The 16,249-nt window shown below is 36.1% G+C and overlaps 9 non-coding genes across 9 annotated transcripts; all 9 read left to right on the forward strand.

Annotated features, from left to right (window-relative positions):
- The first annotated feature begins 4,753 nt into the window (after window positions 1-4,753).
- LOC141315160 (5S ribosomal RNA) lies at window positions 4,754-4,872 on the forward strand. Its single transcript, XR_012350708.1, has one exon. It is a non-coding gene; the product is annotated as a 5S ribosomal RNA (ribosomal RNA).
- Window positions 4,873-12,034: 7,162 nt separating this feature from the next.
- On the forward strand, window positions 12,035-12,153 carry LOC141317728 (5S ribosomal RNA). Its single transcript, XR_012352089.1, has one exon. It is a non-coding gene; the product is annotated as a 5S ribosomal RNA (ribosomal RNA).
- An 84-nt stretch (window positions 12,154-12,237) lies between these two features.
- LOC141314142 (5S ribosomal RNA) lies at window positions 12,238-12,356 on the forward strand. The gene has a single exon (XR_012350099.1). It is a non-coding gene; the product is annotated as a 5S ribosomal RNA (ribosomal RNA).
- Window positions 12,357-13,157: 801 nt separating this feature from the next.
- LOC141295764 (5S ribosomal RNA) lies at window positions 13,158-13,276 on the forward strand. The gene has a single exon (XR_012341134.1). It is a non-coding gene; the product is annotated as a 5S ribosomal RNA (ribosomal RNA).
- An 84-nt stretch (window positions 13,277-13,360) lies between these two features.
- LOC141294240 (5S ribosomal RNA) lies at window positions 13,361-13,479 on the forward strand. The gene has a single exon (XR_012340909.1). It is a non-coding gene; the product is annotated as a 5S ribosomal RNA (ribosomal RNA).
- An 801-nt stretch (window positions 13,480-14,280) lies between these two features.
- LOC141317729 (5S ribosomal RNA) lies at window positions 14,281-14,399 on the forward strand. The gene has a single exon (XR_012352090.1). It is a non-coding gene; the product is annotated as a 5S ribosomal RNA (ribosomal RNA).
- An 84-nt stretch (window positions 14,400-14,483) lies between these two features.
- On the forward strand, window positions 14,484-14,602 carry LOC141317584 (5S ribosomal RNA). Its single transcript, XR_012351954.1, has one exon. It is a non-coding gene; the product is annotated as a 5S ribosomal RNA (ribosomal RNA).
- Window positions 14,603-15,403: 801 nt separating this feature from the next.
- On the forward strand, window positions 15,404-15,522 carry LOC141317730 (5S ribosomal RNA). The gene has a single exon (XR_012352091.1). It is a non-coding gene; the product is annotated as a 5S ribosomal RNA (ribosomal RNA).
- An 84-nt stretch (window positions 15,523-15,606) lies between these two features.
- On the forward strand, window positions 15,607-15,725 carry LOC141345258 (5S ribosomal RNA). The gene has a single exon (XR_012356988.1). It is a non-coding gene; the product is annotated as a 5S ribosomal RNA (ribosomal RNA).
- The last annotated feature ends 524 nt before the right edge of the window (window positions 15,726-16,249 follow it).

Consider the following 16,249-nt stretch of genomic DNA (forward strand, 5'->3'; position numbering starts at 1 on the left):
TATCAGAATAAACAAATTTTATGTTTGATTTGTGTTATGTATGATAATTGAGCCTCTAACATAATACCTAATATGGTAAATGTGATATCCTAATTATTAATAAATAAATTAAATAATTAAATAAATCGCAAAATTTTTCGCAAATTTCTAGGACTTGCCACCACAAAATTTATAATTTTCATCGCAAAAATCACAAAAAAAAATCGTGAAATCCTGGAGGGACTGATTTATGCACCGAATATAGAGATTGACAGAAAAGAAGTCTTTAAGGAAATGAAGACACAATGGAAAGAGAAGTGTATAGTAGTTGGGGATTTCAACGTGTGGTGCACGAGACTGGATGCTTCCAGTAGTGCTAATTTTAAATCTGATGGGTCAAGAAAGTTCTTAACAGAGTGGATGCAGAATGAAGACATAGTAGATGTGTGGAGGGAAGAGAATCCATATAAAAGAGAATTTTTGAGAAGACAAATGGTGATGGGTAATTTGAAACAGAGTCGTATAGATTTATGTTTGGCAAAAAGAGAAATGTTAAAATATGTTAAAAATGTGAAATATAAGTTTGTCAGTTTAAGTGATCATGCTGTGATGACAGTCAAGATGGGTGTAACTGAAGAGGAGAGGGGAGGGGGTGTGTGGTGTCTGAATGCAAATCTGTTAAATGAAGAGGCTTATAAAGAAAATATTGTAAAATGTATAAATTATGAAATGCAGAATTCTCTATTTGAGGAAAATGTATGTGAATGGTGGGAGGGAATGAAAGAGAAAATTAAAAAAAGAAGTATTAGGTATTCAAAACAAAGATTTTATGAGGAGGAGTAAAGCAGAAGCTTTGGAAAATGCATTAAAAGGGGAAGCGGAAAAAATAGAAAATAATCCTGAGTACAGTGAAGAGTGCTTTTGGAGGTTAAAAACAGAATTAGAGGAGTATGAAAAGGAAAAAAGCAAGGGAGCAATAATAAGAAGTAGAGCTCAGTATGCTTTAGAGGGAGAAAGAAGTACAAAATTCTTCCTAAATTTAGAAAATAAAAAGCAGAGGAGAAAACACATTGTAGAGTTAGAAAATAGAAAAGGCGATAAAATAAATGATTTTGTTGGGATAATAGGAGAAGTGGAGAATTTTTATAGGGAATTATTCAAGAAAGAGGGTGTAAAACAAGAATGTGTGGATGAAGTCTTGAGTATTGTGAACGTGAAGCTAGATGAGGATGAGAAGAATATGTGCGAAAGAGATATAGGTATTGAAGAAATAAAAGATGCAATAAATCAGACAAAAAAGAATAAAAGTCCGGGCTCGGATGGTTTGACACATGAGTTCTATAAGGCCTTCATAGGGACTTTAGCACCAATACTGCTAAGGTTGTATAAAGGTATGGAGGAGAGAGGGGAAATGCCGAGATCCATGGGCTTAGGAATAATAACTATCTTATATAAAAATAAAGGAAATCCATTGAAGTTGGAAAATTATAGGCCTTTGAGTCTGCTTAATTCGGATTATAAAATTTTAACAAAAGTCATAGCCAATAGAATTAAACAGGTTGTAGGGAGTATTGTGTCGCCTAGCCAAGCATACAGTATAATGGGGAGAGACATTATGGACATAATATGTACAATAAGAGACGTTGTAGAAAACATGGGAAAGGATGGGGAAGGGGGGGTTGGTTTTATCTGTGGATTTGAATAAAGCTTTTGATAGAGTGGAGCACAGTTTTATTGAGCAGACAATGGCGAGATATGGGTTTGGAGACAGAATAAGAAAATGGATCAAATTAATATATGACAATGCCCGGAGCTGTGTTAAAATTAAAGCATTATCTGCTTTGTTATATTCAATAACAGCGGAGCCGCTAGCATCTTTGATAAAAAATGATAAAGAAATAAGAGGTATTCAAATTCCTTATGGAGGAGTAAGTGTAATCCACCAATATGCTGATGACACAACTTTTACTGTCAAGGATGTAGAGAGTGTTAAGAGAATAAAAATGCAGATAGAAAAATATGGGAAAGCTTCAGGTGCAAAGATAAATGTTGACAAGTCAGAAATAATAAGTATAGGAGGGGTGGAGATAAAAGGGTCAGATGTTCCATTTAAAATAACGAAAGAGTATTTAAGGATATTAGGAGTGAATATTGGAGTAAATGCGAAAGAGGCTAGAGATGCCACATGGACTGGAGTTTTAAATAAAATAAAACAAGTACTAAATTTCTGGAGGCAAAGAGAATTGAGATTAAGAGGAAAGGTAGTTGTGGCTAATTCGTTAATACTCACTAAATGCAATTATGTGATGGGAGCAATTGACATGCCAGACTGGGTTTTGAACGGAATAAAAGAGGCTGTGAATAATTTTGTGTGGGGAGGTAAAGGAATTAAAATATCAACAAAAACACGGATAGCAGACTATAAGGAGGGAGGTCTGAGGTTGATAGACTTAGAGGTTAAGAGGAAAGCAATAAGAGTTAAAACAATAAAAAAATATTTATGTGACAAAGTACAGTATGGGTGGAAGGGATATATGAATTTTTTTTAAATAAAGGTGGAGGATGTGGTGAGGAAGGACTGTTTATGGCTTTTAAAAAACCTATGACTGAGAAAATGCCAATGTTTTATCAAGAAGTATTTAGTGCTTGGGCTGAGTTTTTGGTTAATGTTAATTATGAATGTGACAATACAAATCAAGTGCTTGACCAGCCATTATTTCTGAATCCAAAAATTAAAAGGGGAGGGAAAATGCTTTATAATAAGTTGTTTATGAGGGCGGGAGTTAGGAAAGTGAAAGACATGGCATATGAATATGTTAAAGGTTTTTTGCCAAATAGAGCTATATATGATTGTGTAGTAGGATGGGATGATGAAATTGAGAAATCTAAAGTGGATTGTGAATGTGAAAACATTAAAACAAGCCTACCAGAAGGGTGGGTGCAAAGGATTGAGAAAGAGACTGTGAAAATAGGAGATTGGGGATTTCCTGAAATGTATGTTATAGATAAAAAGGGAAAAAAGTTTTTGTGTCAGTTAAATGTGAAAACGAGTTATAAGATGATGGTGAAAAAGGAAATCAAAATGCCTGCCTCTGAGGTGGTTTGGCCAAAGGTATTCCCTGGAATAAATGTAAAGACAATTTGGAGGAATTTAAATGTGAAATACAATGGACTGGATTGTGAAAACCTGGACTTTAAATTAAGGCATAATAGAATATATACAAAGGTGGTGATTCATCAAATGAACAAAAATGTAAAACGAGAATGTGATGTATGTGGGACAGAGCCAGAAACATTAATGCACATTTTTTTTGAATGCAAAGAGTTGGAGGCATTTCATACAGAACTAAAAGTGTTGGTGAAAAAAGGAACGGGGAAAGATGTGATAGGGGATGAATGGAGAAAGCTGTTTTTGTTTGGGATAAACATGAATAAAAAGGATAGGAAAGTGAATTTATGGAACTTTGTATTAAGTAATGCAAGATATGCGATATGGGTAAGGAGGAATATGGCGTATTATGATAAGAAAAAAGTGGATGCAAGGGCAATGTTCAAGACGATTTTAAGGAAAAATGTGTATTTGATGTGGAAATGTTTGCCTAAAGAGGAATTTGAAAAGGCGTTTGTGGAAGGGAATGAGCTGGTTTGTATAGAAGAGGGAAAAGGGTTATGTATAAAATTTTGATAAATATGATTTACATTGAGTCTTGCATCAAAATGTCATTGTTTTGATTTGGGTTTGGGGTTTGTATTTATGTTGAGTTTTTGAAGTGATATATACATGTCATAAGTTTGAAGATGCAAAGATGTGAAATTGAATTATTTTTGTTATGTAAATATTAATTTTGTACTTTTTGATAATAAAAAAAAAAAAGAGAGCAACCGATCTTGTCTGATCTCGGAAGCGAAGCAGCGTCGGGCCTGGTTAGTACTTGGATGGGAGACCGCCTGGGAATACCAGGTGCTGTAAGCTTTTGCCTTTTCTTCACTATTTATATAATATGCTGGCTTTTAGAAAGACGTGTTTTACCGCTCTATTTATTACAATCATTTAAATGTAATATAGAGTTTTAAGTGTTTTACATGTTTTTTAGGCCATTTTATTACTCTTAACATTTTAAGTGTATGTGTCTTTAATAAATGGATGGTTGGCCTGTCATGTGACTAGACACATGACAGGAAGCAGGAAGTACAACTGTATAAGAGAGCAGCATGACAAACAAAGGACAGTCACCAAACTGTTGGATTGAGGAGTTGCTAATTTTAGAGCTCAACTTTCCATTCACCACCTGCAAACTTTGGATTACACTTTCTGTGGATTGTATATAGACTGGTGGACACTCACATTGGACTTATCAACACACTGGGATTCTTGGACTGTTTTTAGGGTATGGACAAATGAACTGTATTCTTTTAACAGAGTTTACCTGTTTTTAGGGTATGGACAAATGAACTGTATTCTTTTAACAGAGTTTACCTAGTTTTATCGTGTTGTTTTAAAGTCTTTTATGTGAACCTTGTAAATACACCAAATCTATTTAAACCAATTTTCTTTTATGTCTCATTCTTTTAACCACTAGTCATCTCTCACAGTTAAATCTGACCCCATTTTAGTCTTGTAACTCGGCTGATAAGGCCGATTGTTACACTTTTATGGGAGACCGCCTGGGAATACCAGGTGCTGTAAGCTTTTGCCTTTTCTTCACTATTTATATAATATGCTGGCTTTTACAGAGGCTGATCTTTAAATAGCCCACTTTTTGGAGCAGCCCTCGCTTATGGTCATACCGCGCTGAGAGTGCCCGATCTCGTCTGATCTCGGAAGCTAAGCAGCGTCGGGCCTGGTTAGTACTTGGGTGGGAGACCGCCTGGGAATACCAGGTGCTGTAAGCTTTTGCCTTTTCTTCACTATTTATATAATATGCTGGCTTTTAGAAAGACGTGTTTTACCGCTCTATTTATTACAATCATTTAAATGTATTATAGAGTTTTAAGTGTTTTACATGTTTTTTAGGCCATTTTATTACTCTTAACATTTTAAGTGTATGTGTCTTTAATAAATGGATGGTTGGCCTGTCATGTGACTAGACACATGACAGGAAGCAGGAAGTACAACTGTATAAGAGAGCAGCATGACAAACAAAGGACAGTCACCAAACTGTTGGATTGAGGAGTTGCTAATTTTAGAGCTCACCTTTCCATTCACCACCTGCAAACTTTGGATTACACTTTCTGTGGATTGTATATACACTGGTGGACACTCACATTGGACTTATCAACACACTGGGGTTCTTGGACTGTTTTTAGGGTATGGACAAATGAACTGTATTCTTTTAACAGAGTTTACCTGTTTTTAGGGTATGGACAAATGAACTGTATTCTTTTAACAGAGTTTACCTAGTTTTATCGTGTTGTTTTAAAGTCTTTTATGTGAACCTTGTAAATACACCAAATCTATTTAAACCAATTTTCTTTTATGTCTCATTCTTTTAACCACTAGTCATCTCTCACAGTTAAATCTGACCCCATTTTAGTCTTGTAACTCGGCTGATAAGGCCGATTGTTACACTTTTATGGGAGACCGCCTGGGAATACCAGGTGCTGTAAGCATTTGCCTTTTCTTCACTATTTATATAATATGCTGGCTTTTACGGAGGCTGATCTTTAAATAGCCCACTTTTTGGAGCAGCCCTCGCTTACGGCCATACCGCCACCTGAGAGTGCTACTGAGCAGTTCAGGAAGTGACGTGGCAGCATTAGGAAGCAGTTGGTGAGAGAGGCTCACCTTATTTTTTGTTTTGTTTAGTGGGTTTTGTTAATTAAGATTTTTATTTTTGAGTGTGTTTTTGTTAGTTTTCACACTTCCCAGCAGCAGTTTGCTGTCTGGGGAGTAGTTTTTTTTTTCACGCACTTTTTACAATGGATGGATTACCAGCTAACGGTACGGATATGACAGGAGAAAGACGAGAGTTACTGAACAAAGGAATGGATAAAGGACAACAAGTTGGACATCTACGTATGGATTATAATAAGAGGATTTACTCGAAAGAGGCTACAGTGATAGTGGATTTGACAGAACTGAGAGATGCAAGGGCTGAAGATATAATTAAAGCAGTGAACGGAAAAGTTGGAGGGGGGAAGATACTGGCAGTGAGACCCAGACATGGAAAGGAGTATGAAATCACACTGACGAATACGGATGTATGCGAGGACTTGGAGGATTTTTTGATGATAAAAGGAAAACTGTGTGAGATAAGGAAATTACAAACAAGAGAGTATGTTGTTTCTTTCATACATTTGCCCGCCTACATTGCTGATTCTGATATTTTGGAAAAATTACATAATTGGGGAGTGACACCTGCATCTGAAATCAAAAGAAGAATGTACCCGGGCACCGATATAGCAGACGGTACAAGGTACCTAAAGGTGAAATTCCCAAAGGAAGTCATATCCTTGCCATACAGCACGAAATTTGACACGGAGGAAGGATCGCAGTACTTCCGGATTATGCATGATCGGCAGGTTAAAACCTGTCGATTGTGCATGAATCCTGGACACGTGTTCAAAAGCTGCCCAGAGTTCAAGTGCTATCAGTGCGATGAACAGGGGCATTTCGCAAGGGACTGTGATGCGGTGAAGTGCCCGGAGTGCAGAAAAGTGATGGCAAGATGTGAGTGTTGGATAACAGATTTGGATGGAACGCAAAATACAGATTTGGAAGATGTGGGTGGGCAAATGGTGGAAGAGACGGAACTTGGAAATGCTGGAGAGACTGCAAAAGAAAATGAAGGGAATAAAAAGACCAATTAGAAGAATCAGGAGATGGAAGAGGATGGACAAGAAGCAGTAATGGACGAAGGAATATGGACACCATTGAATATATCACAAGGAGCATTGGAAGAAATGGAGGCACAACATGCAAAAGGTAACGAGGAAGAAAAGAAAGAGAGAACTGAGGAGAAGAAAGAAGGGGAGAAAATGGACTTCAGAATGGATAGAAGAGAGACTATAAGAAGACGGATCACTAAGGTAATACCAAATCTAGAAGTTGCTAAGAAGAAGAGACTTGAGAAAAAAAAAGAACAGAGTAAAGAAAAAACTTTATGGGAAAATAGATTTCAAGCATTAATGGAGGAGGAGGAGGGAGAATAGGGAAAAAATGTTTGGTTTTTGTGATTTATTTTTCAATGTATGTTTTTTTTATGTTTTTAAAAATTGTGTCATGGAATGCTAGGGGTTTGCTGAATATGGAGAAATTTGAAAAGATGAAGGTTTTATGTAAAAATACTGATGTTATTGTGTTGCAGGAAACAACTTGGAAAAATGAAAGTGTTAAAAGATTTGAAACAAAATGGGATGGAAATATATATTTTAATAATGGAAATGATAAAGTAGGTTGTGGGGTTGCAGTTGTAATTAAAAGAGGAGTATGTGAAAAAGAACAAGTAATATTGGATGATGGAGTGGGAAAAAGTATGGCGGTGAAAATAGAAAAAGGAAAAGTTTTTTATTATCTATAATATTCCTGCACCAAATGAAGAAAAGGGAAAAGTAGATTTTTTTAAAAAAGTGAATATTAATTTAAAAACATGGCAGAATGTTATTTTAATGGGTGATTTCAATACTGTCTTTACAGAATTGGATTTGGCAAGTGAAATGGTTTTTAAGACAGACAAAGGGAGAGAGGAATTGGTGAAAATAATGAAGGAATGTAATCTAATAGATATATGGAGGGAAAGAAATAGGAAAAAGAGAAAATTTTCAAGAGTGCAAGTGGTAATGAATAAGATAAAACAAAGTAGAATTGATTACGTTTTATGTAAGGAGGAAATGGAGGGAAATATCCAAAATGTATTTTATAAGGAAGTAGGGTATAGTGATCATTTTCTTTTATGTATGACTTTAGATTGTGTAAGAGTGGAGAGAGGATCAGGGGTGTGGGTCTTAAATGCAACAATTTTAAAAGAAGAATCTTACAAAGAAAGAATTAAACAACTATTAGAAGTTAGTAAATTAAATAAGATTTACGCAGAAGAGAAAAGAATATGGTGGGATAACGTGAAATTGGATATAAAGAGTTTATCAATACAATTTTGTAAATTGTTAAAAAAAGCTAACATCAGAAAGGAAACTGAGATAAGAAAAGAGATAGATAAAGAAGAAAAAAGACAGGAGCAAAATCTAAATGAAGAAGACATAGGTAAAATCTTAATTTTACGTGAAAAATTAAGGGAAATTGAAGATGAAAAATGTAAGGGGGCGATCATTAGAAGTAAAGCAAAATATGTTGTGGAGGGGGAAAGATGCACAAATTTTTTTTTTTGATTTAGAAAAAAAATAGACAAAGAGCAGATTTAATGAAGGAGGTGTTAGATAAAAATGGAGACATAAAGCAAGGAACAAAAGAGATTTTATTGGTAATTAATAATTTTTATGAAGACATGTTTAAGAAACAAGGGGTTGATAAAATAGAAGAAGATTTCTTTTTAAATCAAATAAAAGTAAAGGTCTCTACGGAAGATAAGGTTTTATGTGATGATGAGATAACAGAAGAGGAAATTGACACAGCAATAAAGCAGTTAACGTTGGGAAAGAGCCCAGGTATAGATGGGTTAACAAACGAGTTTTATAAGAATTTTAGAGAAATATTAGTCCCAATTTTAAAAGAAGTATATGATGAGATTTTTAAAAAAAGAGGAGTTAAGTGAAAGAATGAAGATAGGAATGATTAAAATGATTTATAAAAAAAGAGGAAATCCTAATGATCTTAAGAATTACAGGCCTTTAACAATGCTAAATACAGATTTCAAAATTTTAGCAAAGGTGTTAGCAAATAGATTAAGGACAGTTTTACCTAAAATCATAAGTACTACCCAGGCATATGGAATACAAGATAAAGATATTCTAGATATTGTTCAAAGTATAAGAGACACAATGTTTTATATGAAGGAAAAAAATAAGAAGGGATATTTAATAAGTTTGGATTTAGAAAAAGCCTTTGATAGAGTGGAGCATGGATATTTACTAAATGTTATCAAAGAATTTGGATTTGGGGAAAATTTTAGAAAGTGGATTATGATTTTTTATTCTAATATTTTTACGTGTATTAAATGCAATGGGTTTTTATCAGAATGTTTTCAACTAACAAGGTCTATAAGGCAAGGATGTCCTTTATCTGCTTTACTTTATTCACTAGTAGCAGAACCTTTGGGATTAGCAATAAAAGCAGATACAGAGATAAAGGGTATTAGAATAGAGGGAAGTAATGTACAGGAGCCAATCTACCAATACGCAGATGACACAACATTGTTGGTTGAAGACATTCAAAGTGTTGTTAAGGCAATGGGGATTGTGGAGAAATATTGTAAAGGGTCTGGAGCTAAGGTCAATATTGAAAAGAGCTTGTGTATGAGAATTGGGAATGTGGAAACATTACCTCAGCACATGCATTTTAAAGAAGAAGGAGAACATATAAAACTTTTAGGAATTTGGATGGGTATGGATTTTAATAAAGCTGATGTTTTTAATTGGGAGGGAGCATTAAAAGGAATGGAACAAAGATTGAGATTTTGGAAATTAAGAAATTTAACATTAAAGGGAAAGGTATTAGTGATAAATGCTTTAATGCTTTCTAAGATTTGGTATGTGCTGAGTGTAACCCCATTGCCTTATGAGTATTTTAAAAGAATAAAAGAAAGTGTTTTAAATTTTTTATGGGGAAAGGGAAGAGCAAAAATTGCATATGATACGCTTATTGGAGGAACTGATGTAGGAGGACTGGGGCTATTAGATCCAATGTTAAGAATGAAAACATTAAGAGTTAAATTGGTGAAAAGGTTTATGGATGTTAAGAGAAAGGCAATGTGGAAAAATGTAATGGAATATTTTTTAAAGAAATTTAGTAATTTTAGCATGGGATGGAATGCACTGTGGATGAGGACAAAAAAATATATGTTAATGGGTCTACCAAATTTTTATAAAGAAGTTTTAGAAACCTGGTCATCTTTCTTAGATAAAGTATTAATTTTACCAAAAGGAAGAATGCAACTGTTAGAACAACCTCTGTTTTTAAACTCGAATGTTACAACTGAAGGGAATGTAATTTACTATAAGAAATGGTGGGATGGAGGAGTAAGACAAGTCAAAGACATTTTATATGAAGTAATAAATGGTTATCTTCCAGTACAAGCAATTATGGATGCAATTTTTGAAATAGAAAGGAATGTGACAAAAGGAACACTGATAAAACAGTTTGATGAATTAAAGAAAGCAATACCAAAAGGATGGGTGGAAAGGATTGAAAAAAATGAAAAGGATGAGAATGAAGGCATGCCTGAGCTATATTTAAAAAAGACAAATGGTGAAAATAAGTGTTTTTTTGAATGCAAAGTAAAAGATTTTTATTTGGTTTTTAAGGAAAGGGCTTTTGCTAAACCTGTGGCAAACAGCTATTGGAAAGAAAGATATGATGTAGATGAAACAGATATTTGGAAAAATGTGGGAATGAAATATATGGATCCAATTTTAGAAGATTTTAATTTCTTATTAAGACATAATGGTATTTTAACAGAAATGAGGTTGTGTAAAATTGGGATAGAAAAAGATGCTAGGTGTAAGGTATGCATGAAAAGTGATGAAGGTCTATTACATCTATTTTTTTATTGTGAAGAATTGGATGATTTTATGGGAAGAATGAAAAAAATTGTAAAATCCATGCTGAAAGAAAAATATAATGAGAATATGACACAAAATGCTTGGGAAAAAATGGTTTTATTTGGGTACAATGGTAAAGGTTGTAATGTGAATGTCTTTACTTTATTGACAACAATTGCAAAGAATGTAATATGGCTAAGAAGAAATGTATCAAAATATGAAAAAAGGAAAGTTGATGTATGGTTTTTGTTTAAAAACAAAATGGAAAATTATGTGAATTTAATATGGAAATATTTTCTAATGAGTGACAGAGGATGATTTTATTGAAACGTTTGTAAAAGGAAACACATTGGTAGAGTATTCAGAAAACAGTTTGGAATGGAAATGGCAGAAATATGAATGAATTAATGTACATATCTGCATATGTAATAAATGTGAAATGTATTTTGTACTTTTTGTGATGTAATATGTTTTTAAAAAAAAAAAAAAAAAAAAAAAAAAAAAGAGCGCCCGATCTCGTCTGATCTCGGAAGCTAAGCAGCGTCGGGCCTGGTTAGTACTTGGATGGGAGACTGCCTGGGAATACCAGGTGCTGTAAGCTTTTGCCTTTTCTTCACTATTTATATAATATGCTGGCTTTTAGAAAGACGTATTTTACCGCTCTATTTATTACAATCATTTAAATGTATTATAGAGTTTTAAGTGTTTTACATGTTTTTTAGGCCATTTTATTACTCTTAACATTTTAAGTGTATGTGTCTTTAATAAATGGATGGTTGGCCTGTCATGTGACTAGACACATGACAGGAAGCAGGAAGTACAACTGTATAAGAGAGCAGCATGACAAACAAAGGACAGTCACCAAACTGTTGGATTGAGGAGTTACTAATTTTAGAGCTCACCTTTCCATTCACCACCTGCAAACTTTGGATTACACTTTCTGTGGATTGTATCTACACTGGTGGACACTCACATTGGACTTATCAACACACTGGGGTTCTTGGACTGTTTTTAGGGTATGGACAAATGAACTGTATTCTTTTAACAGAGTTTACCTGTTTTTAGGGTATGGACAAATGAACTGTATTCTTTTAACAGGGCTTACCTAGTTTTATCGTGTTGTTTTAAAGTCTTTTATGTGAACCTTGTAAATACACCAAATCTATTTAAACCAATTTTCTTTTATGTCTCATTCTTTTAACCACTAGTCATCTCTCACAGTTAAATCTGACCCCATTTTAGTCTTGTAACTCGGCTGATAAGGCCGATTGTTACACTTTTATGGGAGACCGCCTGGGAATACCAGGTGCTGTAAGCTTTTGCCTTTTCTTCACTATTTATATAATATGCTGGCTTTTACGGAGGCTGATCTTTAAATAGCCCACTTTTTGGAGCAGCCCTCGCTTATGGCCATACCGCGCTGAGAGCGCCCGATCTCGTCTGATCTCGGAAGCTACGCAGCGTCGGGCCTGGTTAGTACTTGGATGGGAGACCGCCTGGGAATACCAGGTGCTGTAAGCTTTTGCCTTTTCTTCACTATTTATATAATATGCTGGCTTTTACGGAGGCTGATCTTTAAATAGCCCACTTTTTGGAGCAGCCCTCGCTTATGGCCATACCGCGCTGAGAGCGCCAGATCTCGTCTGATCTCCGAAGCTAAGCAGCGTCGGGCCTGGTTAGTACTTGGGTGGGAGACCGCCTGGGAATACCAGGTGCTGTAAGCTTTTGCCTTTTCTTCACTATTTATATAATATGCTGGCTTTTAGAAAGACGTGTTTTACCGCTCTATTTATTACAATCATTTAAATGTATTATAGAGTTTTAAGTGTTTTACATGTTTTTTAGGCCATTTTATTACTCTTAACATTTTAAGTGTATGTGTCTTTAATAAATGGATGGTTGGCCTGTCATGTGACTAGACACATGACAGGAAGCAGGAAGTACAACTGTATAAGAGAGCAGCATGACAAACAAAGGACAGTCACCAAACTGTTGGATTGAGGAGATGCTAATTTTAGAGCTCACCTTTCCATTCACCACCTGCAAACTTTGGATTACACTTTCTGTGGATTGTATCTACACTGGTGGACACTCACATTGGACTTATCAACACACTGGGGTTCTTGGACTGTTTTTAGGGTATGGACAAATGAACTGTATTCTTTTAACAGAGTTTACCTGTTTTTAGGGTATGGACAAATGAACTGTATTCTTTTAACAGAGTTTACCTAGTTTTATCGTGTTGTTTTAAAGTCTTTTATGTGAACCTTGTAAATACACCAAATCTATTTAAACCAATTTTCTTGTATGTCTCATTCTTTTAACCACTAGTCATCTCTCACAGTAAAATCTGACCCCATTTTCGTCTTGTAACTCGGCTGATAAGGCCGATTGTTACACTTTTATGGGAGACCGCCTGGGAATACCAGGTGCTGTAAGCTTTTGCCTTTTCTTCACTATTTATATAATATGCTGGCTTTTACGGAGGCTGATCTTTAAATAGCCCACTTTTTGGAGCAGCCCTCGCTTATGGCCATACCGCGCTGAGAGCGCCCGATCTCGTCTGATCTCGGAAGCTAAGCAGCGTCGGGCCTGGTTAGTACTTGGATGGGAGACCGTCTGGGAATACCAGGTGCTGTAAGCTTTTGCCTTTTCTTCACTATTTATATAATATGCTGGCTTTTACGGAGGCTGATCTTTAAATAGCCCACTTTTTGGAGCAGCCCTCGCTTATGGCCATACCGCGCTGAGAGCGCCCGATCTCGTCTGATCTCGGAAGCTAAGCAGCGTCGGGCCTGGTTAGTACTTGGGTGGGAGACCGCCTGGGAATACCAGGTGCTGTAAGCTTTTGCCTTTTCTTCACTATTTATATAATATGCTGGCTTTTAGAAAGACATGTTTTACCGCTCTATTTATTACAATCATTTAAATGTATTATAGAGTTTTAAGTGTTTTACATGTTTTTTAGGCCATTTTATTACTCTTAACATTTTAAGTGTATGTGTCTTTAATAAATGGATGGTTGGCCTGTCATGTGACTAGACACATGACAGGAAGCAGGAAGTACAACTGTATAAGAGAGCAGCATGACAAACAAAGGACAGTCACCAAACTGTTGGATTGAGGAGATGCTAATTTTAGAGCTCACCTTTCCATTCACCACCTGCAAACTTTGGATTACACTTTCTGTGGATTGTATCTACACTGGTGGACACTCACATTGGACTTATCAACACACTGGGGTTCTTGGACTGTTTTTAGGGTATGGACAAATGAACTGTATTCTTTTAACAGAGTTTACCTGTTTTTAGGGTATGGACAAATGAACTGTATTCTTTTAACAGAGTTTACCTAGTTTTATCGTGTTGTTTTAAAGTCTTTTATGTGAACCTTGTAAATACACCAAATCTATTTAAACCAATTTTCTTTTATGTCTCATTCTTTTAACCACTAGTCATCTCTCACAGTTAAATCTGACCCCATTTTAGTCTTGTAACTCGGCTGATAAGGCTGATTGTTACACTTTTATGGGAGACCGCCTGGGAATACCAGGTGCTGTAAGCTTTTACCTTTTCTTCACTATTTATATAATATGCTGGCTTTTACGGAGGCTGATCTTTAAATAGCCCACTTTTTGGAGCAGCCCTCGCTTATGGCCATACCGCGCTGAGAGCGCCCGATCTCGTCTGATCTCGGAAGCTACGCAGCGTCGGGCCTGGTTAGTACTTGGATGGGAGACCGCCTGGGAATACCAGGTGCTGTAAGCTTTTGCCTTTTCTTCACTATTTATATAATATGCTGGCTTTTACGGAGGCTGATCTTTAAATAGCCCACTTTTTGGAGCAGCCCTCGCTTATGGCCATACCGCGCTGAGAGCGCCCGATCTCGTCTGATCTCGGAAGCTAAGCAGCGTCGGCCCTGGTTAGTACTTGGATGGGAGACCGCCTGGGAATACCAGGTGCTGTAAGCTTTTGCCTTTTCTTGACTATTTATATAATATGCTGGCTTTTAGAAAGACGTGTTTTACCGCTCTATTTATTACAATCATTTAAATGTATTATAGAGTTTTAAGTGTTTTACATGTTTTTTAGGCCATTTTATTACTCTTAACATTTTAAGTGTATGTGTCTTTAATAAATGGATGGTTGGCCTGTCATGTGACTAGACACATGACAGGAAGCAGGAAGTACAACTGTATAAGAGAGCAGCATGACAAACAAAGGACAGTCACCAAACTGTTGGATTGAGGAGTTGCTAATTTTAGAGCTCACCTTTCCATTCACCACCTGCAAACTTTGGATTACACTTTCTGTGGATTGTATATACACTGGTGGACACTCACATTGGACTTATCAACACACTGGGGTTCTTGGACTGTTTTTAGGGTATGGACAAATGAACTGTATTCTTTTAACAGAGTTTACCTGTTTTTAGGGTATGGACAAATGAACTGTATTCTTTTAACAGAGTTTACCTAGTTTTATCGTGTTGTTTTAAAGTCTTTTATGTGAACCTTGTAAATACACCAAATCTATTTAAACCAATTTTCTTTTATGTCTCATTCTTTTAACCACTAGTCATCTCTCACAGTTAAATCTGACCCCATTTTAGTCTTGTAACTCGGCTGATAAGGCCGATTGTTACACTTTTATGGGAGACCGCCTGGGAATACCAGGTGCTGTAAGCTTTTGCCTTTTCTTCACTATTTATATAATATGCTGGCTTTTACGGAGGCTGATCTTTAAATAGCCCACTTTTTGGAGCAGCCCTCGCTTATGGCCATACCGCGCTGAGAGCGCCCGATCTCGTCTGATCTCGGAAGCTACGCAGCGTCGGGCCTGGTTAGTACTTGGATGGGAGACCGCCTGGGAATACCAGGTGCTGTAAGCTTTTGCCTTTTCTTCACTATTTATATAATATGCTGGCTTTTACGGAGGCTGATCTTTAAATAGCCCACTTTTTGGAGCAGCCCTCGCTTATGGCCATACCGCGCTGAGAGCGCCCGATCTCGTCTGATCTCGGAAGCTAAGCAGCGTCGGGCCTGGTTAGTACTTGGATGGGAGACCGCCTGGGAATACCAGGTGCTGTAAGCTTTTGCCTTTTCTTGACTATTTATATAATATGCTGGCTTTTAGAAAGACGTGTTTTACCGCTCTATTTATTACAATCATTTAAATGTATTATAGAGTTTTAAGTGTTTTACATGTTTTTTAGGCCATTTTATTACTCTTAACATTTTAAGTGTATGTGTCTTTAATAAATGGATGGTTGGCCTGTCATGTGACTAGACACATGACAGGAAGCAGGAAGTACAACTGTATAAGAGAGCAGCATGACAAACAAAGGACAGTCACCAAACTGTTGGATTGAGGAGTTGCTAATTTTAGAGCTCACCTTTCCATTCACCACCTGCAAACTTTGGATTACACTTTCTGTGGATTGTATATACACTGGTGGACACTCACATTGGACTTATCAACACACTGGGGTTCTTGGACTGTTTTTAGGGTATGGACAAATGAACTGTATTCTTTTAACAGAGTTTACCTGTTTTTAGGGTATGGACAAATGAACTGTATTCTTTTAACAGAGTTTACCTAGTTTTATCGTGTTGTTT

Source organism: Garra rufa, chromosome 1 (genome assembly GCF_049309525.1).
Source record: "Garra rufa chromosome 1, GarRuf1.0, whole genome shotgun sequence".
NCBI classification, from domain to species: domain Eukaryota; kingdom Metazoa; phylum Chordata; class Actinopteri; order Cypriniformes; family Cyprinidae; genus Garra; species Garra rufa.